This window comes from Cherax quadricarinatus, chromosome 25 (genome assembly GCF_038502225.1).
Source record: "Cherax quadricarinatus isolate ZL_2023a chromosome 25, ASM3850222v1, whole genome shotgun sequence".
NCBI classification, from domain to species: domain Eukaryota; kingdom Metazoa; phylum Arthropoda; class Malacostraca; order Decapoda; family Parastacidae; genus Cherax; species Cherax quadricarinatus.
Genome location: NC_091316.1, coordinates 9,844,353 through 9,865,473, shown reverse-complemented (window position 1 = coordinate 9,865,473; position 21,121 = coordinate 9,844,353).

Genomic DNA, 21,121 nt, shown 5'->3' with positions numbered 1-21,121 from the left:
CCGGCTTAAGTCTCAGCACCTTTGTTCGTCACTGGCGTCAAATCCAGGCGTCAGGTCGTACACGTGGTTGTGGGGTGTGCTTGGACCACCATATAAGCCCAAGGAACAGCTGAGCAGGGGAGATTCGGGCAGAGCTCTGGCCTGGGTGCAGAGCTCTGAGCAGAGAGACTTCGAGCGGAGCTGCTGCTGGGGTGCAGGGCTCGGGAGAAGGCTGCTGAAGTCTCTGGAGGAGACTGTTGGAGGCACTGGGCAGAGTACTGGCTTGGAGCAGTACTCGTGCTGTGTAGGTCTTGGGACCTGTAGTGAATTGTCCTCTGAACTATATTGTAAGTTACATTCTGTTTCGCCAAGCTAATTGTCTCACTGCTTATGTGTACCACCCCATTTATCTAACCCCCAATAATGTACTCCTGTTCCCAAATACATATATTATTGTACAAGGACTTAATAATAAACTGTGTTTGAGTAGAATAGTAACATTCACTGTCCCCGTTATTTGCTCTTTTATTCATTATTTTATTTCAAGTAGTGAGAGGGTGAGTAGTGTGGTGGGTAGAGTAATGAGAGGTGAAGATGTAGTCACCAGTGACCTCACATTACCTACCAACCTCCGCACTCATCCCTCCTACTGCCTCGCCTGTCCCCTACCTACTGACTCCCTCCTCTTACCCCCATATTCCCCTAATCATTACCCCCCTACATGACAAGGACCTTCATCACCAGGAGGCAGGACCTTTATCACCAGGAGTCAGCACCTTTACCACCAGGAGTCAGGACCTTCATCACCAGGAGTCAGCACCTTCATCACCAGAAGTCAGCACCTTCATCACCTTCGTCAGCAGGAATCAGCACCTTCATCACCAGAAGTCAGCACCTTCATCACCAGAAGTCATCACCTTCAACACCAGGAATCAGCACCTTCATCACCAGAAGTCAGCATCTCATCACCAGGAGTCATCACCAGGAATCAGCACCTTCATCACCAGAAGTCAGCACCTCATCACCAGGAGTCATCACTTTCAACACCAGGAATCAGCACCTTCATCGCCAGAAGTCAGCACCTTCATCACCAGGAACCAGCACCTTCATCACCAGAAGTCAGCACCTCATCACCAGGAGTCATCACCTTCATCACCAGGAATCAGTACCTTCATCACCAGAAGTCAGCACCTCATCACCAAGAGTCATCACCTTCGTCACCAGGAATCAGCACATTCAACACCAGAAGTCAGCGCCTTCATCACCAGAAATCATCACCTTCATCACCAGGAGTCATCACCTTCAACACCAGGAATCGGCACCTTCATCACCAGAAGTCAGCATCTCATCACCAGGAGTTATCACCTTCATCACCAGAAATCATCACCTTCATCACCAGGAGTCATCACCTTCAACACCAGGAATCGGCACCTTCATCACCAGAAGTCAGCACCTCATCACCAGGAGTCATCACCTTCATCACCAGGAATCAGCACCTTCATCACCAGAAGTCAGCACCTCATCACCAGGAGTCATCACCTTCATCACCAGGAATCAGCACATTCAACACCAGAAGTCAGCGCCTTCATCACCAGAAATCATCACCTTCATCACCAGGAGTCATCACCTTCAACACCAGGAATCGGCACCTTCATCACCAGAAGTCAGCACCTCATCACCAGGAGTCATCACCTTCATCACCAGGAATCAGCACCTTCATCACCAGAAGTCAGCAACTCATCACCAGGAGTCATCACCTTCAACACCAGGAATCGGCACCTTCATCACCAGAAGTCAGCACCTCATCACCAGGAGTCATCACCTTCATCACCAGGAATCAGCACCTTCATCACCAGAAGTCAGCAACTCATCACCAGGAGTCATCACCTTCAACACCAGAAGTCAGCACCTTCATCACTAGGAATCAGCACCTTCATCACCAGAAGTCAGCACCTCATCACCAGGAGTCATCACCTTCAACACCAGGAATCAGCACCTTCATCACCAGAAGTCAGCACCTTCATCACTAGGAATTTAGCCTCATCTATCGTAAGTATTAAATGATAAACGCATTTTTTTTTCATTTATTCCTAACGTTGTAAAGACTATTAATACCAAATAACCGCTCCAATAAGTTAATAAAGCTCTCCACAACCGGTTATACCTATTAAACTTTTCCGGTTTTGACTCTGAATAAATCTGACTCCAACAAGTGTCAGGAAATATTTATATAGAAAAGACTGCAAGGATTTCATTGCAAATTATATCAACGAGATTCTGATGTATTCATACAGAGCAAGATGCAGAGTGAATCAAGAGCTTAGTATCGAAACTTACCGGGATTAACTTACACAGTAACTGGATAAATATAATTTTGAAGCAGAGGATATATTTTCTATATCGTACATAAGTGTGTACTCACCTAATTGTGGTTGCAGGTGTTGAGACTCAGCTCCTGGCACCGCCTCTTCACTGATCGCTACTAGGTCCTCTCTCTCTCTGCTTCCAGAATTTTGTCATGCCTCGTCTGAAAGCTATGTATGGTTCCTGTCTCCACCACATCACTTGCTAGGCTATTCCACTACCTGACTACTCTATGACTGAAGAAATACTTCCTAACATCCCTCTGACTCGTCTGAGTCTTCAGCTTCCAATTGTGACCCCTTGTTTCTGTGTCCCCTCTCTGGAACAACCTGTCTATGTCTACCTTATCTATCCCACACAGTATTTTGTTTGTCGATATCATGTCTCCCCTGACCCGCCTGTCCTCCAATGTCGTCAGTCCGATTTCCTTCAACCTTTCTTCGTAGTACATACCCCAAACCTTTGCACTTTCTCTATTTTCTTGACGTGTTTGACCAGGTGTGGGTTCCAAACTGGTGCTGCATACTCCAGTAAGGCCTGATGTACACAGTGTACAGTGTCTTGAACGATTCCTTACCAAGGTATCGGAACGCTATTCTCAGGTTTGCCAGGCGCCCGTATGCTGCAGCAGTTATCTGGTTGATGTGTGCTTCCGGAGACATGCTCGGTGTTATGGTAACCCCAAGATCTTTCTTCTTGAGTGAGGTTTGCAATCCTTGGCCACCTAGTCTATACTCTGTCTACAGTCTTCTTTGGCCTTCTCCGATCTTCATGACTTTGCACTTGGCAGGGTTAAATTCAATAAGCCAGTTGCTGGACCACGTGTCCAGCCTGTCCAGGTCTCTTTGAAGTCCTGCCTGGTCCTCATCTAATTTAATTCTCCTCATTAACTTCACATCATCTGCGAACAGGGACACCTCTGAGTCTGTCCCTTCCATCATGTCATTCACATATACCAGAAATAGCACTGGTCCTAGGATCGACTCCTGTGGAACCCCGCTCGTCACAGGTTCCCACTGTGATACCTCATAAGAACATAAGAACGATGGAACACTGCAGAAGGCCTACTGGCCCATGCGAGGCAGGTCCAAGTCTCCTACCGGCTTAAGCCAATGCACCCAACCTAGTCAGGTCAGGTCACATTGACTTAAGGGAGGAACACGGCAACCGACCTGGTAGCACAAGCTATCAGGTCTAACTCACACCCACCCACATCTACTCATGTATTTAGCCAACCTATTTTTAAAGCTACACAACGTTCTGGCCTCTATAACGGTACTTGGGAGTTTGTTCCACTCATCCACAACTCTATTACCAAACCAGTACTTTCCTATATCCTTCCTGAATCTGAAGAATTTTTCCAACTTAAAACCATTGCTGCGAGTCCTGTCTAGGCTAGATATTTTCAGCACACTATTTACATCCCCTTTATTTATTCCTGTCTTCCATTTATACACCGCAATCATATCCCCCCTAATTCTACGTCTTTCTAGAGAGTGCAGTTTCAGGGCCCTTAGTCTATCCTCATAGGGAAGGTTTCTGATACATGGGATCAACTCTGTCATCCTCCTTTGTACATTTTCCAGAGAATTTATATCCATTCTGTAATACGGTGACCAAAACTGTGCAGCATAATCTAAATGAGGCCTAACCAAGGATGTATAGAGTTGAAGAACAACCTGAGGACTCCTATTATTTATGCTTCTTGATATGAAGCCAAGGATTCTATTAGCTTTATTGCGAACACTTATGCACTGTTGTCTTGGTTTCAGATTACTGCTAACCAGAACTCCTAAATATTTTTCGCAATCCGTAATATTAAGATCTACATTATTTAGTTTATATGTGGCATGGTTATTGTCCTGTCCAACATTTAGAACTTTGCATTTGTCTATATTAAACTGCATCTGCCACTTCTCCGACCACTGCATCAGTCTATTCAAATCTTCCTGGAGTGCTCCAATGTCCTCGTCAGAATGAATTCGACGGCCTATTTTGGTGTCATCGGCAAACTTGCCGATGTCGCTCTTTATGCCCTCATCTATGTCGTTTATGTAGATTGTGAACAGCAGGGGGCCCAACACTGACCCCTGTGGGACACCGCTCGTGACGCTTCCCCACTCTGATTTCTCCCCATTTATGCAAACTCTCTGCTGCCTATTTGTCAACCATGCCTCTATCCAGGAAAAAATTTCTCCTCCTATTCCATGTGCTTTAATTTTCCTCAATAGTCTCTGATGTGCGACCCTGTCAAAAGCCTTACTGAAGTCCATATACACAATATCATATTCATTACCATGATCTACCTCCTCAAATACCTTAGTGAAAAAAGTTAATAAATTCGTAAGGCAGGAACGCCCCTTTGTAAAACCATGCTGAGATTCGTTGATTAATTTATGCTTTTCAAGGTGGCTACGAACTGCCTCGGCAATTATTGATTCCATAAATTTTCCCACTATGGAGGTTAGGCTTATTGGTCTATAGTTCGAAGCTAAGGACCTGTCACCTGTTTTGAAAATAGGTATCACATTTGCCATTTTCCACTTATCTGGCACCATGCCAGTTTGTAGTGATATGTTGAAAAGATTAGCCAAAGGTGTGCTAAGCTCCTCTTTACATTCCTTTAGAACCCTTGCATACAGTTCATCAGGGCCTGGGGATTTGTTAGGTTTTAATTTATCTATTTGCCTAAGGACCATGTCACTTGTGACCCTAATAGTGCACAGTTTATTATCGTCCTGTTCTACATAATTTATCATTACTGGAATATCGCTGGTATCCTCCTGTGTAAAAACTGAGAGGAAGTATGTGTTAAAAATTCTACACATTTCCTTATCACTGTCAGTGAGCTGACCCGAGGAACTTTTGAGTGGGCCTATCTTGTCCCTGATCTTACTTCTGTATACCTGAAAGAATCCTTTTGGGTTAGTCTTCGATTCTCTTGCAACTTTAACCTCATAATCTCTTTTTGCTTTTCTAATTCCTTTTTTTATTTCTCTCTTTAACTGAATATATCGATTTCTCAATTGCCCCTCTCCACTTTTGATTTGCCTATATATGCCTCTCTTTTGACCAATCAGATATTTTAATCTATTGTTCATCCATTTAGGATCATTTTTGTTTGATCTGATTTCCCTATTTGGAACATAATTTGACTGAGCAGCTAGAACTATGCCCTGGGAAGCATCATATCATCCCGTACCATGACTCGTTGCCTCCCTGTCAGGTATTCTCTGATCCATTGCATTGCCCTTCCTGTTATACGCGCCTGATCCTTTAGTTTCTGCACTAGTCGCTTGTGAGGAACTGTGTCGTGTGTGTGTGTGTGTGTGTGTGTGTGTGTGTGTGTGTGTGTGTGTGTGTGTGTGTGTGTGTGTGTGTGTGTGTGTGTGTGTGTGTGTGTGTGTGTGTGTGTGCGTGCGCGCGAGTGTGCGCGTGCGTGCGTGTTTGCGAGTGAAGAGAGAGAGACAGAGAGACAGACAGACAGAGACAGAGAGAGACAGAGAGAGAAAGACAGAGAGAGAGAGAGAGAGAGAGAGAGAGAGAGAGAGAGAGAGAGAGAGAGAGAGAGAGACATACTGACATAATAGGTAAAACATATATACACAAATAAACCACATTCAACAGAACAGAAAAAAACTAATACAAATAGAACTCAGACATTAGTACAGATATATGGAACATAGCAGCTGTCTTCGCTGAACTTGTAAGCTCATTTTTATCTAAAATTATTCAGTCATGTGTTTTACATGGTCATTCTTCTATCTTTACTCCCTCTCCCCCTCAAGGGAAGTTAATTGATGCTGGTGAAGGGCTCTTGATCTAAGTATTTGAATCTGTGCTCCAATTCCTTGAATCTAGTCTGAATGCCTTCCATTTCTCCTGACGATGTATGACCCCCTATGGGTTTATCGCTCTCCCTCATGGAGGTAATAATACTAATAATGATTATTTTAACTGTTCAGCAACAGCTGTATGAGCACATCTCTTAGACAAGATATGCACAGGTGTTCAGATAAGACTTATACAAGTGGTCGGATGAGATATACAAGGTGATTTGATTTTCTTGAATTAAAGTCGGACTTCATGACAAAACTAGGACTGCGCTAATACACATACCATATTCACAAGGCTGAAACAAAATCTTTACCAAATACACGAAATTCTGTAACTGGTGCGTTTTCTTTACTGTACCATTAAGAAAGTTTACTTGAAACTATTTGTGCTATTAGTAAAGTCCAGAGGCGTGATATTTTAAGGCGAGTTGAGAAAAGCAGCTTCACAAGGACCTCATTTCTGGTCTAGTGTATCCCCTTAAAGGGAGGTACGGAAGAAGGAAATGCTTGCAGTAGATATTGGTGGCAGGCTTCTGATCCATGGGATTAAAGCTACCCCTCACCTGTTTATCAAACCTGATTATCCCCACTCCTCCCATTCCTGTTGTTTTAACAACAACAGTAAATACGCATCTCGTAAAATCTGTTGTGTTCATCACTGTCGATATATTCATTAATCTATCTTGTTTAAGTTTGTTTACTAACAAAGCAATGTACTCAGTACAGAGATTAAACCGATTTATCAACGGGGAAGAAATCAACACAGAGATTAAATTTGATTTATTACCGGGGAATAAACTAACCAACACAGAGATTAAATTGATTTATCACCGACAACAATTAGAAATGCAACAGCTGAAATAATTTAATATTCGTGCTATAAAAAACATCTTTTACCAGAGTTCTGAGCACCACTTTTGAAAATTGGATTTCAGGACGGTAGGACATTTATTCTGGCTCAGCATATATGATTTTTTTTTTTAGATCAGGAAATTATTTGGGAATCCTTTCAACTGCAGGCATCAATGCAATTCACCTGTCAACTGCAGGCCTTTGTGCAACCCACCTTACAATTGCAAGCGTCAATGATATCCATCGTTCAACTGCAGGCGTTAGTGCAACCCACTGTTGGCATCAACATTACCCACCTTTCAACTATTGGAATAAGTTTCTACCTACATTTCAACTGCAGGCCTTTGTGCAACCCACCTTCTAATGGCAGGTATCAGTGCTACTCACCAATCAACTACAACCAACAGCGCTACCAACCATTTTTGATTGTCCTCATCGCTCTCGGGCCGTGTGGACGAGCTGCGAAAAAGCTCCTGCTTTCTCTGTTGCGCAACTTCCTGTTTTCACCAAGATGGCTGCCAGCTACCGCAGGAGGAGCAACACCGTGTGTGTTGACCTTGTTAAAGGAACAATTTATCCGACGAATGCCTCTGTTTTATTACCAACGATTATACGGGACACGTTTGGCATTGACAATGATGAACTACATGGAACAGCGCTTAATGGTTCTTCAAGAATCTTCATAAAGTTCTGCACAGTGGAGGCGTATGAAAGGACGGTGACTCAGTACCAGGAGAAAAGCATCGCCGTATCATCTGGACTGGAGGTACGCCTGCGGGATGCCTCAAAATACTACACCTGGGTGAGGATCCGCAACGTTCCTTTTGAAGCAGATGATGTGGATATCAGAGAGACTTTTCAACGATATGGTGAGGTGCATGCTATAACTTTAGGCCGATGGACGGATGGAATCTATGCAGGGTTGCCTGCTGGATCTTACACCGTCAAGATGACACTGAGAAGACCTATTCCCTCGTATGTTGTCCTGGAGGATTTTAGGACACAGATGTATGTGACCTACGCGGGACAACGCAAGACGTGTCGCCTGTGTGGCGCTTTTGACCACATGGCGGCTGGGTGTGGTAAGGCAGCAGCGCTGCGGCCTTTGGAACTGCAAGTAGCCACAGAGTCTCTGGCGGCATCTCTGCCGAAGGCTATGAGTGCATTAGGCAAAGGTAATTGGGTGGACGAAGTGGAGGGCGTGGAAGAGAATTGTGTGACGCTACCAGTGGCTTCGGATGCTCCCCCGCAGGCAGACCCGGGTGTTGAGCAGCAGCCTGTGGGGGTGGGAGAGGCCGGTGACCTACAGGAGTTATCTGCACCCCTACAGGAGATGATTAAGTCTTTCCTGGACGTGCCTGCGGAGGAGAACCCCTCTGCAGACGGGAGAATTCTGATGGTTGAGGAAGACCTGATTGAGTAGATTCTAGGGCCTCCGGGGTCAGTCTGGCATGTTGCAGTTGCTGCAGGTGGAAGTTGAGGTGCATAGGGGGAGTGGAAATACTGACATAGAGTTTGAGGGTACATCTAGAAAGAGAGCTGGAGGCTCGTCGGATGATGAAGTTATTACACCAGCTCAGCGTTCTGGGTAGAAGACGTGGGCGGGAGTGATTAAGGGGCAGGGTAGTGCAGAGGGGGGGAAGGGGGTCCAGGCGGGCAAGAGTGCACGGGAAAAGACAGAAGCAGCAAAAAGTGTAATAGACAGGGCACAGAGACATAGAGGAAAGCCACCCTTTCTGAATCTTTAAGTGTCTAACTATAAACGTGAATGGCCTTAGAGCTGACGGTAAATGAGTATGGTTGGAGGATGTTTTGCGGCGTTTTAACACTGATGTGTGCTTTATTCAAGAACACAATTTTAAGTGTGGCAGAGAGTTGAGGCTGAACGGTTTTAGGATGTATGCTGTAGTTCAGGGAAATTAAAGGGTGGGGTGGCAGTGGCAGTGAGGGAATCCAGCCCATTTCACGTGCTCATGTGGGAAGAGGGGGGGAGGGGAGGGTGGTGAGGGTGGAGGGGATATGGGGTGAGATTAGAGTATGTTTTCTGGGGATATATATGCCGGCTGATAGTAACATACGGGTAAAGGTGAATTTTGTAAGGGAGGTTTTGCTTTTCTACATGCGGGGTTTACCCATGGTTTCTATAATAGGTGGGGATTGGAACTGTGTAATCAGGAATAAGGATGTGGAGCCTAGAGGGGCCGGGTGTGTGCCTGGGGTATTGAGGGATTTGTTGAGGGATGCAGGAGTTTATGACAGTCAGGGGCAATGGGTGGAGAGTAGAGCACACGTTTATGCGGAGGGGTTATGCTGCCAGGTTGGACCGTATATATATATAACTCGAGATATTACAGTAGAACGTGTAATGACGATAGATTTAGGTTTTCCGGACCATCGTGCCGTTTTGGCAGAGATGGCATGGGAAGGGATGGTTCGTAGGTATGTGGGTTATTGGAAAATGAATGTGCGGCTACTTCAGGGGAAGGGGGAGGGGTTGTTTTTTAGGGAATGGTGGAGGCAACTCTGGGAGGTTCGTAACAAAGAGGAGGATGTATTGGAATGGTGGGAGAAGCATGCTAAATTGCAGATTAAGGAGTATTATCAGCATAGAGGACGGGATGAGGTGAGGTGGAGGTTTGGTTTACAGATATATTTTGAGGGGCAGCTCAATGATTGTTATGAAGGGGGAGGGGGTTAGACATGGAGAAATAAAGGTTTTAAGGGGAAGATTGAGGGATATACAAAATTCTCGTTTTGATGCGATACGTGTGAGGGAAGGATTAGAGGAGGTACTATGGGGTGACAAACCGTCAGGATGTGTTTTGAGGAGATTTAGGAATAGGCAACAGATGACCACGATTATGGAATTAGAGGGGTGTAAAGGGGTGGGGGGATATAGGGTGGGGCAGGTACTTAGTACCACCGATGGAATGAGTAATTATGCTGATTATTGGTTTAGGGAGAATTTTAAGCAGGGGGAGGGAGGAGGGAGGGAGAGAGAGATTCTAGGGGAAGGAATTCGGGGTATTTTAGGGGAGGAGGAGAGAGCGGTAATACAGGGTAGGATCAGTGAGGAGGAGGTGGAGGAGGCGGTAATGGGCTTGAGTAGGGGAAAAGCGCCGGGCATTGATGGAATTCCTAATGATTTCTATATTACACATTGGGATTGTATGAAGGAATGTCTGGTCTCGTTGTTTAACTGTATGAAGGAAACGGGAGTGTTGGGGGAATCGCAGGGCACGGGGGTAGTTGTTTTGGTCTATAAGGGGGGGGGAAGACCTTGGGTGCTTTTAGGGAGATCTCCCTCATGTGTGTTGATTATAAAGTTTTTGCGAAGGTTTTAGGTAATCGTATGAAAAAGGTGCTTGGCCGAGCTTTACAGAGGACAGTGTGGGATTCTAGGTCGAAGTATGCGTGAGGGGCATGGAAGAATTAGGGATTTCGTGGAGGGTAGACAAGGGAGGGGGGGATCTTGGGGATTGATTGGAAGCAGGCTTATGACAGTGTAGATAGACGTATGTTGTGGAGTATTTTACAAAAAACAGGGTTTTGGGGATGAGATTGTGCGCTGGGTGACTAATTTGTATACGCCTGCAAGGGTCAGGGTACAGGTTAATGGGAAGTTAGGGTTGTAAAGTAAAAGGACACAAGTGCAACTAATGTGACATTTTATTGTGGCAACGTTTCGCTCTCCAGGAGCTTTATCAAGCCATTACAAACAATACATGGACACAGAGGGTATATAAAGGCTCAGAGTGAGGTGCAATACTAGTGAGGTACCATTTCGATGTTCACTAGTGGTGGTAGTAGTAGTAGTAGTAGTAGTAGTAGTAGTAGTAGTAGTAGTAGTAGTAGTAGTAGTAGTAGTAGTAGTAGTAGTAGTAGTAGTAGTAGTAGTAGTAGTGACAAAAGTAATACAATATGGTAGAGCAATTAATTCGTACATGAGTGAACACTGAAACAAGCTGCCTCTTACCACTCTGTATTTGTCCAAACTATTTTTATGTTACCCAAGTAATAGCTTTTATTTCCTTTTACTCATGTACGAATTAATTGCTCTACATATTGTATTACTTTTGTCACTACTACTACTACTACTACTACTACTACCACCACTAGTGAACATCGAAATGGTACCTCACTAGTATTGCACCTCACTCTGAGCCTTTATATACCCTCTGTGTCCATGTATTTTTTGTAATGGCTTGATAAAGCTCCTGGAGAGCGAAACGTTGCCACAATAAAATGTCACATTAGCTGCACTTGTGTCCTTTTACTTTACATGTTGTCGGTAATTCTACCAACTTTATTACGAAGTTAGGGTTGCCGGTGCAGTTGGGGAAGGGTTTGCGACAGGGTTGTCCCTTGTCTCAAATCCTCTTTGCATGCATGCAGGACCCTTTTTATAGGCTTATAGAGAAAGGAGTGTGGGGACAGGGAGAGGAGGGTCCTGGCAGATGTGGTATTGTGGGGTATGTGGATGACACCACAGTATTGGTGGGAGGGGAAATAGGATTGGGGAATGTGGGACGTATAATAGAGATTTTTGGTGGGGCGACAGGGATAAGGATTAATGGAGCAAAGTCAAAGTTATTAGAAGTAGGCACGTGGGTGGGGGGGGGGAACTGTATAGGTGGAACGTAGTGGATAGAATTAAGATATGTGGGGTTGTGTACATGGCGGACGTGGGGGAGGCGCAGAGAATAAATTCCAAGGATGTTGTAAGTAGAGCGATGGGTAGGATGCGCGGGTGGAGGGCAGGGGATGTAATGTTGCAGTAGAGGGTGGTGGTAGTAAACACACTTGTTTATAGTAATGTGTGGGGAGTGGCAGAAGTATATCCCCTGAGGTCGGGTGATATTCAGGAACTGGAGAGGGTGGTTTTGAGGTATGTGTGGGGTTATGGGAAGCCATGGCTACGGAAGGAGGTGGTGATGATGGGCGTGCGGCAGGGTGGGCTGGGTCTTATACCTTTGGACACACGAGTGAAGGCAGCGTAAGTAAAGCAGCGGTACTTGAGGACAGGAGGGGAGAGGGGTAGAAGGGTGGGAGAGGTCATGGAGGATGTGCGAAAATGGTGGAAGGGGAAGGCGCTACTTGTGTGTGAAGATATGGTGCGTAATTTGTTGGCAATACGGGATGCAAAAAAAGTAAGGGTAAGTAGGCTTGGGAGGACAGGTAGGCAGGGTAAAGTGATACAGGGAGTAGCAACATACCCGATGTATGATTGGAGGGGCATTTGGGAAGACTTTCGGAAGATTAGATTAAAGCCAAGGGTTCGTGAAGTGGTTTATAGGTTCTTTATGGGAATTCTAGCTTCAAGGTCAGCGCTATATAGAATGGGTTATGTAGGTACGGGCACTTGTATGCATTGGGGGGAAGAGGAGACTGCTTTTCATGCTGTATACTTTTGTGAAAACTTGGAGGTTGTAAGGACATGGTTAGCGAGGGTACTGGGTATAGTGGCGGGAGGGGGGAGAAACATTTCGACTTTGAGGGCTTTGCATTTTGATGTGGGCGGGGTTTCCAAGGACATTCGGAGGGCAGTGATGTATTTGGTGGCAGATATTTCGTACGTGTCTTGGTGCATGCGGGAGGTGGGGGGGTGATTGTAGGGTGCGGGTGCTTGCGGCGAGTGTGTATCGTACAGTTTGCAGAAATAGGCTACTATATGGGAGGGTGTGGGTAAATAGTTTTCCCTTGGGTTATCGTAATCTGACGGTAGGTGTAATGTTAGGGTTGGGTGTAGTTTAGAGCTGGAATGGGTTGTTTCTCCCTAAACTGGCACTTTTGTTCCGTTTTGAGATTAGTGGAGGATGGAAGGTGGAATAAGTGTGTGGTAGTGGAGTACATGGGTGTAAAGTCGTTAGGAATGAGGGGGGGGGGCGTTGGGGGGTGAACTGGTGACTTTTGGTTAAGAGACAGGGGTTTTATGACTTTAGACGTCAGGTACGGACTTGAGCATGAAAGGGAACGTGAGTTTGTGTTTTTTAATATAGACAGTATGGGGTCAGGGGGTGGCTTTCTGAAGTGTCTTGTGCAGGATGGTTTTTTAATGATTGAGGTAGTACTGCTCTGTACATGTTTTATTAGGAGCCATAATGTTATATTATGTAATTTAGTGTGTGACAGAGTAAGTCTGATATTGCTCTGGAACTTTGTTAATAAATATATATATCTTGTTGAACATGATAATACATAAATATGAGAATATGTATTAGTGTGTGAGTTTCAATATCTAGTGTACTGTTACCATATTAGTTGGTACCCTTCACTTTGTCAGTAATTACTATCTATATATTGTTATAAGTTTTATTTATGTTAGTTATTATTTTATAAGTTTAAGTGAACAAATGTAAGATGTTGTGACGTCTAGTGCAAGTGGCATTTATCTTGCACTGGGGAAAAGGGGAAGTGTAATTTAATTATGATTGGATCATAACGACATGTAATTGAATGTGTGTACACTGTATTTAGAAGACGGGAAGGATTGTGAGCATTGTCAATATATGTATTAATTCTAAGGTAAATTTCATGGAATTCTGTGTAATGACAATGTACACCTATTAGTCGGATGATAAGTATAATTGATATATTTATGCTTATTGTAATATATTTTGATTGATGAAATGTATAATCTGGCATTTAGCATTGGAGTAAAGAGATAAAAAGCATAAGGGATGGGGGGATATTTTGTGTCAGCACAAAGATGAACCTGCAGTGTGTATTTAGAAAATGGAAAAATTTAATTTTTCTGTGGCGGAGTCGATAAGGTGTTCTTTTATTCTTTTATTTTTAATGTATTGTAATGTATTTTTAAATAAAATATAAAAAAAAAACATTTTCTGCTGAATCCCAATACAATTTTGTACATTCACCTGAGAGAATATAACTAAGAAGCACGTCTGTCGATTTGATTAGACGAAGAATCGAGCCTCCAATACTCTAGGCCCTCCATAACGCACACGGGTTTAGCGATTCACATAATTATAATGCATAAATAATTTATATAATATTTACGTGAAGCAGCAAACCACAATGAACTTACTCTAATAACATAGCGAGACAAAAATTAACGAAGGTGAACGAAATTTTCCATAATACTAGGCAGGCAATGGTTGATAGATTCTGTGAGTTTCACATACAACCTCGAAGAAATTTCTGTCTGTAAATATTTCCATTTCTTCTTTTGAAAGTCCTACCAAGGTATTGTGAATTCCTATTCGTTCAGCCTTACTAAAATATTTTTGAATTCCTCTTCCTTCAGCCCTACTAAAATATTTTTGAATTCCTCTTCCTTCAGCCCTACTAAAATATTTTTGAATTCATCTTCCTTCAGCTCTACTAAAATATTTTTGAATTCGTCTTCCTTCAGCCCTACTTAAATATTTTTGAATTCCTCTTCCCTCAGCCCTACTAAAATATTTTTTAATTCCTCTTCCTTCAGCCCTACTAAAATATTTTTGTTTTCAGCTCTGCCGATATATTTTGGTTTCTGCTTTTTTTCAGTATTTTAAATTCCTTTTCTTGCTGTCCTGCCCCAAAATGACTGTTCGTATTATTTTCCACAAAAGCAGTTAATTTTGCTGCATACTTCGTATTTTGCAGGAATGTCAAATATTTAATAAGACATGAGGACTCACCTGGCATGACTAAAGTCCAGCAGTTTCATTTGAACACCTTCATAAGAATAAAAAAAAGGGAATTAACACAGAAAATAATGATAATAACACTTGATAATAATTCTAGATAATTTGCATTATTTAACATTTTAATCCCTAAAATAAGGGTCGAGAAGATATACACCTCCCATTATATTATACCCTGCTTGCTGAGATAAAACAAATGAACGTCATACTTGTTTGTCAGTTATGACAATACTAATGCATAACATTATTTTGAAATGACTGGTAATAATAATACACGAGTCAATGACTCGTGGAATTTTGCTATATACTACCATACTTTTCCATTATTGCAGCCTCAATAAAAATGTGGTCAAGTCTAGAGAGTAATACTTCTAGAAACAGTCTTTATCCCTTAGACCCAGGTACGCTGTACTCAGTGGAGACAAATATTAAAAATAAAACCGTTCTAATCATAATTTATTGTTGATATTGAGGAACATAAAAAGTAGCAATCACTGAAGTGAATGCGAGGCTTACCATAAGACTATTGAACCAACAACACACATGAATGCCTCACTAGGGTTAAATATTGATTTGAACATACTAATATGAAAATGTAGTGCAGTATATCAAAACAGGTCTAACTTACATGTTTCTCCATTATAAATAACACAAAATATGGTGGAAAACAATTACTTAACTATTACTGTCACAGTCTTGCAGATGAACAGACCACTGAGTAATAATATTGATCTTTGACAGTAATTTTCTATTTCTTGTTGTCATGTAATTGTGAAGATACAAGATAAACTTTAAAATAAAATAATAAGAATACCTTATCTTTGAATTATATGTAATATTTGTATTAAGGCAACAAATATGCGCATCTTGGATGTAATTTTGACATGGGAACATTTAACTTCATATTGACAAAAGCCGGACATTTTTACGCACCACTTCCATCAATGAGTGTTCTCACAATCTTTGATAGAACCTCATATGTTGTCCAAGTGCTGTATGACGCCTCCTGTTGCAGTGCTTCCCCATAACTATAATAATACTACATTAGCCACACCGAAACTTCTCACTGGATCTGCACGCAACACTGTCAAGAACACAAACTATTATCAATTTAATGGGGAAGTGCTAAACCCAGAGTGCTCATACAGTGCCTAAGGAATTAGACTTTTGATTTCATTATCAAGAACCAGTCATTGGCATCAAGGCATTTTTCCCTTCCTTGAAGGGAGAGAAATCACAAAACAATATGCCATATCCACGGAAGACTACCAGAAGAGACATTCTGCAGTTGTTAAGTCTGAAGAGACATTCTCCATTTGTTAGGTGTGAAGAGACATTCTTCAGGTGTTACGTCTGAAGAGACATTCTTCAGTTGTTACGAATGAAGAGACATTCTTCAGTTGTTACGAATGAAGAGACATTCTCCAGTTGTTAGGTTAGAAGAGACATTCTCCAGTTGTTAGGTTAGAAGAGACATTCTTCAGGGTTACGTCAGAAAATACATTCTTCAGGTGTTACTAAGTATTCAGTAAAACTGGTAAATTGGGGATATATGCCACCCAATAATAGCACGTACGTTGCTCTCAGGAAACCTCACCATGGTGGGGTGAAAATTGAAAGGTGATCAGAAGAGACAATCTCTAGTCATGCCAGGGACTACAGCGATTCCGTTTTTTAACTATTTTACTATGCATCCTGACAAATTTGCCCATGTACAAACTAAACTTAATAGGCAATACCCTGGCTATAAGATGCATCAGTCATTAAATACTGATGCCTTTCAGAAGAGGTAAACAAACTTATTTATCGTGATTTGACGGAAATAAAAATTTCACACTATTTTAAACATAAAATAGTCTAATCTGCACATACACACTTGAATTTCAGTTTCGTGGTCGAATTACCTTTTCTGAACGCTTGAAATTACGCCTCTAAGGGTTTAGGGGATTATCCGAGACATTCAAAGTTGCAGGGAATGATTTCAACAATTTTTGTCATAGGTAATGTGTATATGACAATTGTGCCAAGAATCCGGCAATAGTTACCGTTGAAAATTAGAAGTCAATCGGATGAGGTCTTCTGGCGTTGTGAGGGGAAGAAAACCCGCCTAAAGGTCACCCTTCGAGGATAAATAATAATACTAATAATAATAATAATAATAATAACAATACAATTAAGAATAATATATTGCATTATAACAACTATTGCATCTAATTTTGAAGATTAATATGCGCTTGGGAATGTGTAGCACTCGTCACACTGCGATTGTGTAGCACTTCCACACATACACACACACACACACACACACACACACACACACACACACACACACACACACACACACACACACACACACACACACAATCCAAACCAACCATCACACACCGATCCCATTGTTCCCACCCCCGTACCACGAACCTTACCCCTACATCAACCCCTCATGGGAGCTCTTCCTCCACCTCCACTGCAACCCCCCACAGGCCCCCACCAGGGCTCCTGCTCTCCCAACCCCAGTATTTCCCCAGGACCACAGTTACAGTATTAGAACAGAAGTTGAAGGCTTGGTACACAAATGCGGATGGATTAACGAATAAACATGAGGAATGGCAAGAAAGAATCAATGAGAAGTCCCCAGACATCATAGCCGTTACAGAAACAAAACTCATGGAGACAATAACAGACGCAATCTTCCCACCAGGATACCAGATCATGAGGAAAGATAGAAGGGACAGAGGGGGAGGAGGGGTTGCTCTGCTCGTAAAAATACGATGGAAATTCGAGAAAATGGGAGACATAGACGAGACAGGAGAAAGGGACTACATAGTAGGTACACTTCAGTCTGGGGAGCACAAGGTGGTCATTGCAGTGATGTATAATCCACCACAGAACTGCAGGAGGCCAAGAGAGGAATATGAAGAGAATAACAAAGCAATGGTGGACACACTTGCTGAGGTGGCAAGAAGAGCTCACTCCAGCAGAGCAAAGTTGCTGGTTATGGGGGATTTCAACCACAGGGAGATTGACTGGGAAAACCTGGAGCCACATGGGGGTCCCGAAACATGGAGAGCCAAGATGTTGGATGTGGTGCTGGAAAACCTCATGCACCAACATGTTAAGGACACTACCAGAGTGAGAGGGGAGGATGAACCAGCAAGATTGGACCTTGTGTTCATCCTGGGCAGTTCAGACATTGAGGACATCACATATGAGAGTCCCCTAGGAGCTAGTGACCACGTGGTTCTGTGCTTTGAATACATAATAGAGTTGCAAGTGGAGAGAGTAACAGGAGTTGAATGGGAAAAGCCAGACTATAATAGGGTTGAGGAACTTCCTGCAGGAGGTTCCGTGGGACAGAGAACCGGCAGGAAAGCCAGTAAATGAAATGATGGAATATGTAACAACAAAATGCAAGGAGGCAGTGGAAAGGTTTATTCCCAAGGGCAACAGAAACAATGGGAAGACCAGAACGAGCCCCTGGTTTACCCGACGGTGTAAGGAGGCAAAAACTAAGTGAAATAGAGAATGGAAAAAGTATAGAAGGCAGAGAACACATGAAAATAGGGATATTAGTCGCAGAGCCAGGAACGAGTATGCACAGGTAAGGAGGGAGGCCCAGCGACAGTATGAAAATAACATAGCATCGAAATTCAAGACTGATCCGAAACTGTTGTATAGCCACATCAGGAGGAAGACAATAGTCAAAGACCAGGTGATCAGACTGAGGACAGAAGGTGGAGAACTCACAAGAAATGATCAGGAGGTATGTGAGGAGCTAAACAGGAGATTTAAGGAAATTTTTACAGTAGAGACAGGAAGGGCTCTGGGAAGACAGCACAGAAGGGAACATCAAGAGGGAATATACCAACAAGTGTTGGATGACATACGAACAACCGAGGAGGAGGTGCAGAAGCTGCTAAGTGACCTTGATACCTCAAAGGCGATGGGACCAGACAACATCTCCCCATGGGTCCTTAGAGAAGGAGCAGAGATGCTGTGCGTGCCTCTAACCACAATCTTCAACACATCCCTTGAAACTGGGTAACTACCTGAGAAATGGAAGACAGCAAATGTAGTCCCCATATTTAAGAAAGGAAACAGAAATGAGGCACTAAACTACAGACCTGTGTCTCTGACATGTATTGTGTGCAAAGCCATGGAGAAGATTATCAGGAGGAGAGTGGTGGAACACCTGGAACGGAACAAGATTATAAATGAAAACCAGCATGGGTTCATGGAAGGCAAATCCTGTGTCACAAACCTTCTGGAGTTTTATGACAAGGTAACAGAAGTAAGACACGAGAGAGAGGGGTGGGTTGATTGCATTTTCCTAGACTGCAAAAAGGCCTCTGATTAGTGCAGAAGCTGGAGGATCAGGCGTATATAACAGGGAGGACACTGCAATGGATCAGGGAATACCTGACAGGGAGGCAACAATGAGTCATGGTACGTGAAGAGGTATCACAGTGGGCGCCTGTGACGAGCGGGGTTCCACAGGGGTCAGTTCTAGGACCAGTGCTATTTTTGATATATGCGAACGACTTGATGGAAGGAATACACTCTAAAGTGTCCATATTCGCAGATGATGTGAAGCTGATGAGAAGAATTAAATCGGATGAGGATGAGGCAGGACTGCAAAGAGACCTGGACAGGCTGGACATGTGGTCCAGAAACTGGCTTCTCGAATTCAACCCTGCCAAATGCAAAGTCATGAAGATTGGGGAGGGGCAAAGAAGACTGCAGACAGAGTATAGGCTAGGTGGACAAAGACCACAGACCTCACTCAGGGAGAAAGACCTTGGGGTGACCATAACACCGAGCACGTCACCGGAGGCACACATCAACCAAATAACTGCTGCAGCATACGGGCGCCTGGCAAACCTGAGAATAGCGTTCCGATACCTTAATAAGGAATCGTTCAAGACACTGTACACTGTGTATGTTAGGCCCATACTGGAGTATGCAGCACAAGTCTGGAACCCACAACTGGTCAAGCACGTCAAGAAGTTAGAGAAAGTACAATGGTTTGCAACAAAGCTAGTTCCAGAGCTCAGGGGAATGTCGTACGAGGAAAGGTTGAGGGAAATCGGACTGACGACACTGGAGGACAGAAGGGCCAATGGAGACATGATAACGACATACAAGATACTGCGGGGAATAGACAAGGTGGACAGAGATAGGATGTTCCAGAGAGGGGACGCAAAAACAAGGGGTCACAACTGGAAGCTGAAGACTCAGACGAGTCACAGGGACGTTAGGAAGTATTTCTTCAGTCATAGAGTTGTCAGGAAGTGGAATAGCCTAGCAAGTGAAGTAGTGGAGGCAGGAACCATACATAGTTTTAAGAAGAGGTATGACAAAGCTCAGGAAGCAGAGAGGGAGAGGACCTAGTAGCGATCAGTGAAGAGGCGGGGCCAGGAGCTGAGTCTCGACCCCTGCAACCACAATTAGGTGAGTATACACACACACACACACACACACACACACACAGTCTCACACACACACACACACACACACACACACACACACACACACACACACACACACACACACACACACACACGCACACACACACACAATGTGTAGCACTGTAGCACACAGTTTCAGTGCTTTCACAAACGCGAGCATACAAACAACACTACAAAAAAGAATCCTGATTTTTTTTGGTTGATTAATTCCCATGGTATAAAGAAGGTAGCAGATCGCATATACAGTGTACATGTGTTAAGACTCGTCCAGGTGAACTCCGGACCTCGTATAGACCTCACCTATTACTGTACTTTTTTGTTTACATTGTATTAGTCCGATGTTAGGTTGTCGCTATCCCCGGCTCCTGGAACTCAATTGTAAGTTCATTTTCTCTAGAAAGGGTAATTTTCCTAACGAAACCAGTTAATAATTGGCGAGATATACATGAAATTCATTATCACGCGTGACTTCAAGGTAGTTGAAATAACTGCACGCGCGCGCGCACGCACGCACGCACGCACGCACGCACGCACGCACGCACGCACGCACGCACCCACCCACCCACCCACCCACCCCCAACACACACACTTTTCAAGGCATTGGCGTCATTCCGTAACAACCGTTGTTTTTCTTAAAATAATATATTTATATCATGTTTACGGTCATGAAAAATACTTTGTCAACTAATTTTCTGCACTAAATATTCCAACAAGTATCGATCGTGACGTCACATTTACGTCACTATAAAGAAAAATAGATCACTGCTCCTCTGCTGTCGTCACTAAAACAAAGCCGTGTTGTCAATACAAGATGAAAACGATTTTCCTCGAATTATTAACCTTGGGTTAGTAACTTAAGACAACTTAAAGCCGAACAAAAATGTGGCCATGTTTGAACGTGTATATATATGTCGTGCCGAATAGGCAGAACTTGCGATCTTTGCTTAAATAGCAACGCTCATCTTGCCATATAGGA